We start from the raw sequence: 15,401 nt of genomic DNA, 5'->3' as shown, positions 1-15,401 counted from the left end.
GTAGCTATTTTGAGAAGAATGAATGCCGTCTAAACACAAAAGATTTTCCTAATGTGGTGCACGTTGGGCCAGTTCCAACTAATTGTCTGACTGATAGACAACTGCTACATATCATGGAATTTAATATGTACGGCACACTATTATAAAAATACACAGGTGACCTCAGGTCAGCTAACACGGCTACATCATACTTATTATACCATGGTTTGAAAGTATGTCACATTATGAAGCACATATCACCAGATAAGGCAAAATGGTGATGTTCTATCATAAGACCTTTTTTTTTTTTTTTTTTTTAATATATTATGTTTCATTCTATAAATACACTTTTTAAACTTACATATCACTTGTAGTCATTCAAGGAAGAATGATACAGGCAGTAGCTGAGTCTTGTAAGGTCCATATTGATTGAAGCATTAGTATGCACAGATCAGATCCTCAACCTGGTTTAATGAATCATCCTTCACATTCCAGATAAACCATTAATAAGAAGCTAAATTTACACAGTTCAGCCTCTCTTTTCCTGGACATTACTCTCTAAAAATGTTGGTTTCCTTCTTTACTGCCTTGTAGCCATTATAATTCATCCTTAAGCATGTGCGTATCTCTAACAGGAGCTTAATGAGGAGTTGTTGACCCCTCTTTTTTAATATTTCAGTCTGTGTGAGGGGATTTAATGAGAATAACTTTAGTAAACTAGTCTGCTGATAAATTAACCATTAACCAACAGGTTATTAGAGAGAAAAGTAGCTGTCAACTTCACATACGAGTAGAAGTACTAGTAGTACTAGTAGAAAATATGTCACCAGGATTACAAATCTGAAAATGTGGGTGTTTTCAACATTTTGTCAGACATATCAAACACTTCATGAGGTCATCCTGAGCACTGGGATTTTATGAGGATATTTTTCTTTTCTTTTTTTTTTTAAATCATAAACAACAAATAAAGAAAATAGTAATCATTTGACACAGCTCTGCAAAAGTGAGCGGCTTTTTCTTCTCTTCCACCTCAGGCCTCAGACAAACTACCAGACTGTCATATTGTACCATTTGGGAACATTCCTTCTTCTTACTATCCACAGGACGGGGTTTTGGACAATCAGTGGCATAATTCAGCTGGATTTATTGTCAACATGAAAATTAAGCCTGGATCACTTTCTTTTCCTCACGTACCACTCCCTCTTTTTGCTCCCTTTCAGTTTCTTGATCTACACTTCCTCTTCACCGCCCCTTTTGAGCTTTTTCCTTCCTCTCTGCTCTCTGAGATTGCTCAAATGCTGAAACAGTGGCCAGTGAAGTCTCTTGGAGGATTTGACCAGCTCTATTTAAAAAGCTTTGTGAAGGGACAGTTTCCTCTACATTCCCTTCACCTCCCTAGTCATCTTTTCTTTATTGCTCTCTTCCACCTCCCTTTTAATAAAAATGTTGTCTGAGGGCATCTTGGTCATCTCTTTGCTTCCATACTCTCTCTCTTTATCGATCTATTAACACATTCTCTAATGTGCCTCTGTAAAATCTAGTGTAAAATAACAATAGACCTCAAAAAACCAAAACACTGTCTAATGGATTTGTGAGTCTTCAGGGACAGTGTTTTTTTGTCCTAATTACTAACATCAGCATGCTTAAAATGCCAGTTCAATCAGGATTTCAGTGGAAACCCCCCCCCCATATGGGTTTAACATACAAATGTTGGCTAATTACGACACAAGACACCTAAAATTAATGGAGATTTACTTTGTTTTGTAGGTTTTAAGGCATCAACATGAATAATATTTTTACTGGAAGATGGGGCTCAAAAAGCAGCTTACAGAATTTATAACAAGCCACCCAATAGTTGGGGGATTTTACCAGAAACCACAAATGTCAGTCTCATACTGGTGCTAAAGGAAAAGGGAGGAGAGCATGGAGTTTATTGACATTTATCCTCTGGGAAATTACTGTCTTTACAAATGTTAACAGAAATCTGCTAATAACTTGTTGTGAGAACAGGTTTGGCAATATATTAACATCTTCCAACCAAAGTTTTAAGCTTTTACATTTAATTAAAACTAAACTAAAAATTAAAACTGTATATGAAAAAAAACTTGACTTTTGATAAAATATAAGACAAAACAAAAAAAACCCTTTGAAAATTAAAGAAAAATATATAGGAAATCTGCTTAGCTTTAGTGTTTGTTAGTTTGGAAAAAATCTATTATCACAGCGTCCCTGATGAAGCTTTGATGGATATGTTTATTGAGACTATGGATGTCCACAAGACAGTAAGTCAGCTGCTTTGAAAAGGTTGTGTTTTTATAGCAATTCTTGTAATGGTTTCCCTAAATCCTGCCCATCTGTTACACCTTTCATACAATAATAATTTAAAAGGCATAAACCAAAGTGAAACCAACAACAACAAAACTGAAACTAAACTTTTCAAACACAAACTAAACTGAAACAAACAAACCAACTAACTTGGGAATGAAAATGAAACTGAACTAAATTAAAAACAAAAAGTAAAAATGACATAAAAAAGAATTCAAAAATACAATTCACAACAAGAGTCACCTCACAGTGCTTTATATTGTAAGAACCTACAGTATTCTGGGAAAAACCCCAACACTCAAGTGACCCCCTGTGAGCAAGCAAGCTGTGGGAAGGAAAAACTCCCTTTTAAGAGGAAGAAACCTCCAGCCGAACCAGGTCCAGACAGGGGCAGCTATCCACTGTGACCGATGGTATGGTTAGAGGAAACAGAAAAGAAAAAGAGAGCATATGGGGACAGGAAATTACACAGGCTAAGGGAGAGAGGAGACCAACATTAATGACATGTTGCAGTGGTGCAGAAACATGTGAGGAGTGAAACGAGGTGAGTGAAGAAGAAATGCTCAGTGCAGCATAACTAGGGGATGGTTCAGAGTCACGTGATCCAGGAGAGCAAGTTCTTAAAAGCAGAGAGTGCCTATTTCTCAAATCCAAACTGGGAGCTGATTCCACAGAAGAGGGGCCTGATACTTGAAGGCTCTGCTTCCAATTCTACTTTTAAAAACTCTAGGAACCCCAAATAAGCCAAGGAAGAATAGCTAATATGTAACTCTTTCTCGTCTCTAGTGCTCTCACTGCAGTTTTGGATTAACTGGGGCCTTTTTAGACAACTTTTAGAACAGCCTGATATTAATGAGTCCAGCCTAGAAGACTTTATTGCATGAACTATGTTTTTCAGCATAACTCTGAGACATGTTTAGAATTTTAGAGATATTTATTTAAGGTTTGCAATGAAGGCTATATCATGATAAAAAAGGACTTCTTCACATGTCACTGAGGTCAAGGTCATGCCATCCCAAGTAAGTATCTGATTTCCAAGATTTGTAGAGTCAAATATAAGGAATAATTATCCAAGCGTATAATAACTCTTCTTCCCAATCCAGCTTCCCGCTGCCTGCCAGAAAAAAAGCATTTCCTCGTGTATTTGTGAAGGTGTATGTATGCAACCCACACAGCACAGTACATAACAACAACCTCACAATACCCAATATCTTAAGCACTATGTCTGCTAATGACAAATGAAAACAATATGTGTGCAACTCTTAACTCTTGCTCAAATCAACGATAAGGAATGAGCCTCCACCTTGTGTTGCAATTCAGCAGCTGGCCTTTAAAGTGAATTCTTTACAGAATCAAATTCTCAAAGAGGGAGATCAGGGAAATAAAAAGTTATGCCAAAGAAACGCATTCATGGACTCAAAAATATTTACTCAATCCCGCAGACAAAAGAAATGTACTGATACAGTGAGCGAGACTGATACAGTCTCTAGAGACATTTGGACAGCTAACAAAAACACCACTTCCAAGAAGCGCTTTAGTTTTGACTAAGACCAATTTTATAATTACTTTCTCTGTACAGTGATTGGTTAAACTATCATAAAACTAATCGCAGGCTGTCTTATTACTTTTACTACAGGCAAGTCTCTAAATTTCACAGACATGATGAAATGACTCAGGGCATGTATTTGGGCAACTATTTTGAAGCTTTACCTGGTTTAATTTAAATTTCATAAAAACTGAACAAATCATAACTCAAATCTAATAAAAACTGCACAAGAAGTTGTTTGACTTTTCCCCCATATTAGTTAAAGACCTTTTTTATAATCCTGGAAGTTATTTTTCTACCACCATTTTTGCTGTTGTGGAATAGATTTCAATTAGTGATTCCCGGAGTGCCGAGTCTTCGACTTATAATGCCTCTGCTACTACTTTATCATTTCAGCAAAAGGAATTCGAGGTTCTTTTTTCCCTTTCTCCATCTCTCATACATTCACACTCTGCCTTCAACAAGTCAAAAGATTTTTCACCCAGTTAATTATATTCGGGATCATGTGAGGACCAGATGTCCCTGCTTTTTACACACACTCATGCCCAGATAAGCTCCTCTGTCTACTTATTTGACCTGCTGCAAATATTACACACATTTATATGTGTGTGTGTTTTTATGTGCAGGAATGTGTGTGTAGGAGTCCATGTCCAGCAGGCAGGACAGTACAGAGGGGGAGGATATCCTGTTACTGGCCCAGGAAAACAGTACTACAGTACAGGAATGTTTCATATGCAGTGCTATTCTGCTGCACACACACAAAAGGAGTGTGTATGTGACTGTAGCTGTGCATCGGTGCATGCATGCAAGAGTGCGTTCTTTCAAGGGTGTGTATTTGTATAGCAGGTGTGCATGCGTGTATGTGTTTGTGTGTTTCTGACTCCAATAGAGGTGAACTGACATTCCAGGCATAGCTGCCTGTCCTCAAGGCTCAGGCTCTAATACCTGTGATGAAGGACACTGTACACCTTCCCTGTCTGGCTAAAGGAGCAAGCTGTCTGCATGCATCTGTTTGTGAGTGTGAAAAGAAACCATCTGTCTATGGAAAAGAGACACAGCTCATAATGTGCTTGAATGTTTGAAAACTTCAGACATGTGCCCAATAGCTGTTACATTTCCAAAAGCAGTCAAATATACATGAAGGATAAATAGCATTGTTTTGGCTGTAAGAGTAACATGAGTGTAAAACATGATATTAGGAGTCTAAATAGCCCTGCACCCATCTTACTATAACTTATTCAATTACATTGGGTGTATTATGATTTCATATTGGGTGGGAATTCAGTGGAATACAATCTTGACTCTATATGAGTCAGCTAGAGTCGCATGTTCTGCCTCCGTCTCTGCCTGTCTCCAGCTATCACATCTGGAAATGCTTAGGCTCTGGCTGTGATACCCAAAAATCACAAATAGACACACATACTCTGTATCTGAGCACACATACTAAGCTGCATGCTGGAGATGTTGGATGGTGGTAGTGGGGAACACACTCAATAAGATGAGAATTTACCCAAATACATGGACACACACTTCATGACTCACAGGCTGTACACACACACGCGCACATACACACATTTTCCATAACTTTAATATCACGTCATGGTCTTTCGCTAGAGCACGCAAATCCACCAAAACACATGGCAAACATGAAGTGAAAGTATGATGACACAGTCACACAACACTCACACTACACTTCTGTGTAACCCAGTACAGCTGGTGTTGTCGTATCTGCTTCCTGACTGAATATGATCCTGAGTGGTAACCAGAGCCTGGTGCTGGTTTAGCCCTGTGTTCTCATACCCAAACACCCTGGATTGGGGACCCAGGCCAAACAGTGCTATTCACCACATCTTCTTTGTTTAATCACTATTCACGCTAGACAATTTGAAATTCCATGGCATAAATCAGTGTTTTAACTAATCCACGATGAGTAATAGGTTGGGAATGACAGCAGCCAGACAGGTGGACTGAGTAAGGGGGATACACAGCTGGGGTTAAACAGCCCAAAGTGCGCAGTTTAACATGACATTCAAACATCTGGACAAGCAAATCAACAGTATTTCAACTTTGGCATACATAACTTACAAAAATCTGTTAGGGTGTGTGCCTTGGATTGGATTTCTCTCCCTCCTCTATCACTTTCCCTTCTTCTCTGTTACAATATTCAAGTTCACAGTTACCTGCTCTAGATGACAATTCACAGGATTTTTCTTTCTTACAAATATATTTGAACATTTTTGAGGAAAACTAAGAAAACGTGAACAGAATATTTTACCATGTCTCTCCCAAATAAAAGTACAATCTAATGAACTAAATAACTAGATGTAAAGAAATGTCATAAAATGAATTTGTCAAACAAAAATTACTAGTTACTACTCACCTAATGGTGTCTTCAAGTACAACTGGATTAATCTATTTTTGAGATATCTGTACTTCCATGGTGTAATGTTTAAAAGCTGCACTGTATAACATCCGTAGATCTTCTTTCCTTAAGCTTTATCCGCTTTCCTATTTAGCTCTGTCCAGCCCTGGCCCGTCTCGTTCCCAATAGTGGGAGTGCCGGACTTTTCCCTAGCCAAGCCTTTTCCTCCTCTTCTTCTCCTCCTTTTCCTCCCCTCCCATCTCTTTTCCTCTCCTCCACAAAGCTTCTCCTTTCTCAATCACATTCCTGCCGGGCTGCAACGGTAAGCTGTGATGTCATGGGCAAACTGTGTGCATGTGTATGTCTTTCCCCGCATGCACGTGCTCATGCACAAAGACCCCTTCTGTGCAAGCCCTCATATAAGCACAGGCAACAAAACATCCATCCTGTGCCTCCTCCCTTCCTGCACAAACTCTCTCTTTCCCCAGTGCATGCTGCTTGCCTACTTTCCCTTTAACCTATAACTCTTGTCGGAATGGAGCTGACAGCGAGAAGCAGGCGATGATGAAGAGATGATGACTGAAGAAAATAGGAGGGGCTGATAAGAGAGTAATGATATTTTCTTCTGTCATCATAGCATAGGACTGTTGACTCAGGCTCATATTAAGGTTAGACTGATTCACTGTCTGTATTCACCTTTTAATAAAATGAATTTAACCATGTCACCTCAAAGTATTTTACTATTAGTGCTTTCAGTAGAGAAATCTAAACCTGCAAGTTAGTGTTCATGTTGTTTGATGGGCTTGTCCCCCTTGTTAAAGATAAAGCACAGGCACAAATGGCAAATACCAGCATTAACTATCTAATTATACGAATCAGTCTTTGTATTCAAGCGTTACTCTAACGCTGTTTGCATGTCTCATTCTGTGTGTTTGCTGGGTCATAGGATCAGGCTCCTAGAAATTAGAGCTGATCTTGGTCACGGTTCACTTTCTCTGCTCACAAACACTACATAAGGACACAGCTGAAGTGGAAAGACTTTTGTCCAGTTTACAAGAGCAATTAGTCCGATTGTGTTAGTGGCTCCTAAAACAAAGGAGGATGGTGCTACAAACAGCTAAATACCAGTAAATGAAGATAAGAAGATTCCCTTTTTTGGCTCCACTGCCACATGGATAGACACAGGAAATCTTTCCTACGTCATACAATGATAGTTTTTTATTTTTCTTAGAAATGTCTTAATTACATGACATTTATATGAATATTTGTGGAAATTGTAGACTTTTTTTTAAAAAATCTAATTATACTCTAATTAGAATTATGTAATTGTACAATTATCTAATTGTATATTTTGGTTAATTTTTACTTCAATAAGCAGTTTTATCCTTATATATTGTATTTATTTTAATCAGCTATTCCACCCTATGTAAACTATATTCCTCCTTTTTACTGGTAACTTGCGATACTGTACTGAAAAGAAGCGCAGCCAGATGCGATACACCCGAAGAGGCATAAAGTGCACTCACTAATCTTGTTTTCTTTGACTATCAGGAGTGAAATGTCATCTTTCACACCTTTTAATTTTAGTATTAACAAGTATGTTTTTTCAGATCTTATTAAAACTGAAAGAAATCAGTATGAATATGTGGAAAACAGAGGTAAGAGAGGTTATTCTAATCTAAGGGAAAGAAAGCCCAGAAAAAGTTGTACTTGAGCGTGACAGGAGATAGCCTCACTGTGAATTCAGTCCTGACCACAATGAAAAACGACTTAAATCTTAAATTAAATGTGAGCTGTGCCACTCCTGCCCCTTTTAAGTGCCCCTGTTTGAACTGACAAATCAGAAGCCATCAGTGAGTTCCCAGGCTCGAAATAACTCTGGGCCATATGATGAAGGGAAACTGGTCACAGAAAAGTGGGACACTAACCCAATTATCGCATATGCACCGGGGAGATTAATTTCAGGGAGGGGTGTAATGAACAAAGAAACTTGTGATGGTCATTTGTGTATGCCAGTGCTAGTAATTTAGTGATAAGCTAATTTCTGCAAACTTAGTACTGGATGTATTAGAGGAACCGTGAAAGATGAGAAAACAAAGAGAGTCACAGACTGAGGAACACAGCAGCAGTGTGAGTGATTGTGTAGTCATGTGTGTATTTCTATGTGTGAATCCATGCAACTGGGTCAACACTATTGATGCCCGGAGCAATCTTATGTCATGGAAGTAGATCATGATTGATTAAAAACACAGCAAATGACACATTTACTTATTACAGCATGGCAGAAAGACACCGCTCTACCCCCACCACAATACTTATGCATAAAGTTACAAGTAACTTTTTCACATATTGTACCGCCAAAACAACAAACCCCCAAAAAACACAGTGTGAGGTTCCTAATATGCGAAGGGTTAATTTGACAAAGTTCAACATGGGAGCCCAACTGCTGCGAAATCTGGATTCCTTGAGGCAAGTTCTCAATGAGTGACATATTTTTTTACAGGTCACGGGAGACCACAAAGCCTGCAGGCAAGCAGCAACCTCTGGGACTGTAAAATGAAGTCAAGCTTCAAATTGCAGTTATGCCAATGGCTACTTGAAACTGGCTCCAAAACTGAATCAGTCCCCACAGACTGCCATGTTAAAATGCCCAACTAAAGCATATTTGCAGCCAGGAGCAAAATATGTTTTGTTTCTCTATGGATAGTTTAACTCTCAATAACAACAAATTTGCATGCTAACAAAACCTTTGAATCCTAGCTGAATGTTACATTCAATGTATAGTCATAATTCATTTAGATCTGCAAACAGTAAGTTTGTATTTTCTGCATTATCCCAGCTAAAATGAACATCAGATTAAAACTCCTTAGTATTGTTAACAATTCTATTTTATATAACAAATAAGGACAGAGCTAGTTTCATAAGTGGTCACCACAGCGATTAGCACTGCATGTTTGAATTGCCAGATTGCCAGATGCCCTTCTTGATGCAACCCTAAAAAGATTTGTGTCTCCTCCCGAGACAAATAAAGGCATAGCTGGAAATTAAAATGCTTCATTCTCCTTTGGAATTTGTAAAAGTATTGCTTTTACACATTTATAGGAAGTTTGAAGAGGGTTAAACCATGAAAATGAACCAATCTATTTTCTAAATGACCTAAAAACAATTTTCATGAAGATTTAGGAAATATTATCTATTTCCAAAAAAAGGCTGGTTTCATAACATCTGGTTGAGGTGAAATGTGTCAGTCATCTATTGTGCAGTCTAACTGATACAATGTCTGTCAAAGCAAATTCTCCAGGCTACAACATCCTATCAAAAGTAGCCCCTTTCAGAGGGGTCCTGGCTAATACTGAGTAAAGTTAGAGTCTGCAATGAAATGTTGCCATCCTTCAATCTCAGAACAGTCCTGCTAAATGAAGACATAAACAACATAAAAGATGGGCGGTGAACACATCAGTCTTCCAAAAGTCAAACAAAACGATCCGGCAAACTAAAGGAAACAACTGATTGGATATAAGCCTATCACTGCTCACAGGGTCATCTCAACAGGAAACCAGGAAGCTGTGGTAAATTGTGTCCATGGAAATGGCACTCAACACAGGAAATACATCCAAAAATACATGCCACCTGCACAAAAACAGACACACAAATGCAGACTACTATCGATGATGTGGTCAGTTGGGTCAACTTAAATAACTCGAAAGACAACAAGCTGATTATCCAATTGTTTTTGTCCAGTTGCTGATTGTTAATGAAATAAATAAATGATTAAAACATGATAATATGTCCAAGTAACACATTTTTGTTGGACAAGTGGACTGTTCAGTTGCTGTTTCACCTGTGAAATAAACTGGCTGAAGCAAACCCTCTTAAATAACTACTTTGGTTTTTTCTTTCTTTTCTTGCATAAGCTACTGGTCTTTGTGGCACTAAAAACACAAATGAAGATTAAGCTCAAGAAGCCTCTGTTTTTTCTCAAAAAGGTTGACAGCATTAAAGATGGGGCTGTCATCTAGCTACTGCCTCTGCTCTCTAACAAACAGAGCAAGCAGCACTGTGACAGCCACCTGCTCAGGAAGCTTAAATGTGAAGAAAAGTGTTGGTTTGTTTTAGCACAGTGCCAAAGCTACAGAATAAATAACAAGTTAAAATAAAAGCAGTCAGAATGCAAATAAGCTGCGATAAATTCCATCTATACATCCACCCATTTTCCTCCACTTATCCAATTCAGGTTGCGGTGGGGCTGGAGCCTATCCCAGCTGTCACAGATATAACACGTAAAGACACACTGACGCACACATTTACAACTACAAATTATTTAGAATCACCAATTAACCCAACTGGTGGGAACCTAACCAGAGTACCTGGAGAGAACAGAGGCAGGCACATGGAGAATATGCACACCGACAGGCACCAGCTGGCTGAAACATCATGTCAGTCAACTGCAGGCTGACTGCCTGACAGCATCCAGGCTGCCAGTCATTCATTCGTTCCCGAAAACCTCAGGATGAGCGATTTCGCTGTTGCCAACTTGATGTTTTGAAACAAATTGTGATGAGAGAGACTCAGGTCTGACTGTGAAAATTCTCAACTTGTCAGTCACAAACCAGTGAGCAAAGCCAGGAGAATCCTGTACTATGAAACACAGCATGACCAAAATTTATGATATGTTTTATTCAATCTGGCCTAAATAGAGTGACACAAATGTGTTTACAGAGGTTATGTCAGAAAGCTGTTTTCCCAAAGACTCCTGCAGGACTGGAAGGTTTTTGGAGTTACTTTCAATTTCTGGTGGTCAGCAAAAAAAAATGATGTCTTTCTTAAAACTCATCATTTATTTATTTACGCTATTAATAGAAAATATAAGTCTACCAATATATATTATAAATAAAAGGCTTAGTAAAACTTTGATCTACTCGCCTGTGGGGCCAGTGGGTGGGGGTTACTGTGGATACTGATTGATGGATGTAACAGCTTTCATTTGCAGTCCATGCAACCCCCACATTAAACAATTCACAGCCAAGCAGCACAGCAGAAATAAAGCAGAGCCCATCCTGTTCTATTAGGACTAAAATAACAAGTCTGTCTATTATTTATCTCTACTAAGCTACAGACATAAGCCACAGACATACACACAGAATGACAGCTTATTGCAGCACTGCAAAATAATATTCACCTACCCACTGCCAGAGAGCCTGAAACAACAACCAGACAGAAATCATGTTAAGGTCCCTTTTCAAAGCTTGAGTGGTACACAGAAATGCAATGCATGTCTGGAGTCATATCACTCGTATTCCTTTAAATACCTCTCTTGACACAACTCACACTCAAACCCAGAACCCCCAAGACCCCTTCATGGAGCAACAACAAAGGGCCTGACAGCAGATTCAGTGAGATTTTCCAGGCTGAATACTAATGCTACACACGCACATACAAACACACACACACACTTTCATGCTCACCGATGAGGGCTCTTAAGCAGAAAGGTCTGTAGTCAGAGAGTGTGACCAGTCGTTTACACAGGCTCTCCAAGCATAGAACAGACAGCCAGATTAACACTCACAGCACAAGCACAGAGCTAACTGGAAGAAAAAGCAGTCTGAACACAGTAACACTAGACAGCTGTCCCAATATTACTAACAGTATGTCTTTAAAGACCATGACTCCATTGCTTTAATATAGATCTCTGTGTGTTTAATAATATTTCATACTGTGAAAGCAAAACAAACAGTATTGGGCTACTTGCCCAGTGAACTGGTGCAATATGCACAGTATGTATTATGTGGCAGTAGAGGTACAGTGAGTCAGTTGCTGGTGTAGAATATTTTCAAAACCCCTTTTTTAAAGTCAGGTCATGTTGATTACCCTAAACAGCAACAGTGTCAACAAAACCTATCACAGGATTCCCAGGAGAGATTTAAAAGAAACAATTAGGAATAATGGGCTGGTGCCCAGCCATGCAGATTTGGGGTTCCACCAAAATGAAAAACCTGTGACAAAAGTATTTTAACCACAGCTTTATTATTATTATTTTTGAAATTTACCCTGTCAAATGACCTAACCAAGACAACAAAAACTATCTGCTTAATTTTATATATATAGTCAACCCCAAAGGCCCATTTTGAGCCAGGAAAACCATGAATACCCTACAAAACTTTTTTTTTTAACAAAACAGTCAAGGACCAACTTTAAAAACAGAATATGTGCATAAAAGTTAAATCAAGCATTACCACAGCATCACCCGAAAAAGTCATTAATCATATGACACAAATTGCAGATTAAATTAATGTAGGCACTAATTTCTGCCAGCAGGAACCGAGACACAGACATGAAATTAGGTGTAATAGGTTAATTTGATTAGTAACCAATCAGTAAAATGGACCAGACATCTTAAACTAGAGTTAATATATATATATGACATTAGGAAGATATACCCAGTGTGTGATCGTATGTATTTATCTGTTTTTAATAGTGAGACCCATGTAATATATATTTTCATAGTTTACTGTGGAACAGTTTACTGCTGAGCTCCACTACTGTGTATTGTTCACGGATAGCCTCCTCCTCCACTGGTTATGTAACAGTCCAGCTCTCCCCTGCTGTTAATCCAGCAGGCCGCAGTGTGTGCAGTCAATTATCATTCCCTTTGTTTCATCACATTGCACACATCCATAAAGTGAACACAAAATTTGTTGGACAATGACAAACCGTTTGTTATAGAATAAGTAACCTCCAAGATACACTGGGCAGACAAATATAGACTGTATAGTATCAGATCATGAGAATGAAAACCTACAGGTTAGATGAGAAATATAAAGTAAGAACAGACACGAAGGAGCAAACCTTCACTTGAGCCGGAGACACATGGATGGCTGAGATTGATTGTTTCGAGGATGTGGTTTTGCACATGTGTGTGTGAAGAAAAAGCCACCAAGCATATAATTCTAATCCTTTCCCAGCGTGATTTAGCCCACCTTACCATTTTGTCCCAAAGTACCCTTGGTGCAGAGACCACACAGCGAAGCTAACAGGCAAATGGGCAAAGGTTTGCAATAAAATTAAGATATGTGGTCAGAGAAGCTAGCGTGCCAATTTTTTTGTGGATTTTATGCAGAGTCAAAAGAAGCCATTAGGAAGTGGTGTACAATAAAAGCAACGTGGCTTTTAGCAGTTCAACCACAAATTGCTGGATCGGTTGCTGAATTAAAATTTGTTTCCCATCAAGATATAAATCACAGATGCGTGCCGTTGCTTTTGTTGCCAGTTTTTAATGCAAGACTACAGTCAATCAGTCAGCAACTAATCAAATTAGCACAGCTATGAGTGTCACATGTTTGACATCAATGGAGGCTAAAGATTAGATCAACACATCAGTTCAAATTTAGCATTGTTTGGGTCAAAGAGTAAAGAAAGACTTACAGCACCACACACACAAAAAGACTGTTTGATAAACAAAGCTAGGTTTTTAGTTGGCTTCATGACGGCATCACTAAAACTGTCCTAAAAACAGACAAAATGAACGTTTGATGATTAAGTGACCATCCAGTAAATAGTAAGAGCCTCCAAACAAAGCTGGTGTCAATACTAAAACTATAAAGCTACAATAAATTATGTAACGACACTAGATCAATAGAAATTTATCTAGATTTGAGTCTAACCTCATCATCCATCATCAGTGCACGCTTCCTCTGTGTGAGTTGATCAATTTAGATAAAGCATTCCCATCTCTATACTTATATGTCACATACCCATAGCCGCCCAGCGAAAGTAGCACATGCAGGTTTGTTCCTAACCATGAGACAGAGCATAATAACACTGCTGTCCTAAGAGAGTGAACGGTTTCCTGCTGTTAGCTTATAGCATTAACTACTTCTGCTCTGCCTCACACTGGGAAGGAGCAGTGTGTTAATCACCAGTCTATTTCCGGAAGCTACCTCATTAGCCTCAAGTATTTAGAAGGAAGGAGGATTCGCAAAGGACGAAAACAGCAAGTGACAGCAAACATGTCTGAGCCTGACAGTCACTGCGTTATCCATTTAGATTCAGATATTCCATTTATCTGAATACTGTTTTTTCCATCCATGTTGATTTTTGTTTTTTTTTAAGGAAGAATGCAAACTAAAAGCACTGGGAAGAGAATACGTCAAAATGTAGCAGCACTCATTTAGTTTTTAACATGATTCAAATAATGATATTTATATTAGAGATTATGCACCAGTATGAACTTTTAGGTCCTCAAGAAAAGTTTTTTTTAAAACATTCCAGCACCACACCTGAAAACTAGAGGAGGGAGAGCGTTTACAGTCAGTGCCCTGAGTCCCTAAAATGGTCTGGCCAAGGAAATCAGATGGGTGGAGTCATCTACATCTCAAAACAGACTTTTATAGATAAGCGTTTCCATTTTTGCTAAAGTTTTATTAAATTAAATTAATTTTATTACATTTATTAAATTAAATTTAAACTTTTCAATTCCTGTGAACTTCCTGTAGTTGGTCTCAATGGTTTGTTTTATTTTGTTGTTCCTCTGAAGCACTTTATAAACACAGATTTTAAAATTTGCGATATATCTACAGTGAATTATTATTAATATTATTATGCAGCAAACACAATATAAATTATTCCTGTTTGGTACATGTGTACCACATGTGTGTGTGGAGAAGACCTGGTGGTTTGACAAATGGCAGCTTTGTTTTAGAGCTGTTATGAATTATAGAAAGAAACTGAGCGATGAGTGATAGGAGAGAACAGAAAATTTATGATGTGCAAAACATAAAAATGCACGAGGGGTGAAAGAAACAGCTGACCTCCAAACTCCCTATGTCCCAGTCTAATCAAGTATCTGCAGGAAGTCAAGAACAAGGACATAGAGGGTCCAGGTGTCAGACACCACGGAACATCACCAGAGATCGAGTGTCCATTTCTTGACAAGTCCGATCTAGAGTGGACGGCTGGTGCTAATATTGTGGCTGTTTGCTGTAACACTGCAAAAATGTCTCAGCTGGCTCACTACCAGTACATTCCTGAAATGCACATCAATGAAATGTTAACCGTAAGTGTCCCGAGTTTTGCTTCCAAATACCATAACCTTGGGTAACCTTTACAGGAAACTCCCTCCAGGACTGTACAACAGAATCAGTCATTACGCACAAACACACACACTCACACATCTCAGAGAGAAATTGTAAA

General features: G+C 38.5%; 1 protein-coding gene across 3 annotated transcripts in view; it reads right to left on the bottom strand.

Annotated features, from left to right (window-relative positions):
- palm2akap2 (PALM2 and AKAP2 fusion) overlaps positions 1-15,401 on the bottom strand; it is an 84,632-nt gene that overhangs the window by 10,537 nt on the left and 58,694 nt on the right. The gene's annotated exons all lie outside the window — the stretch shown is intronic.

Source organism: Diplotaxodon limnothrissa, linkage group LG7 (genome assembly GCF_057381915.1).
Source record: "Diplotaxodon limnothrissa isolate DT_005_m linkage group LG7, D_limnothrissa_male_GT1.1, whole genome shotgun sequence".
Classification (NCBI taxonomy): domain Eukaryota; kingdom Metazoa; phylum Chordata; class Actinopteri; order Cichliformes; family Cichlidae; genus Diplotaxodon; species Diplotaxodon limnothrissa.
The sequence above is the reverse complement of the archived record's forward strand: the minus strand, read 5'-3'. Positions and strand labels throughout refer to the sequence as shown.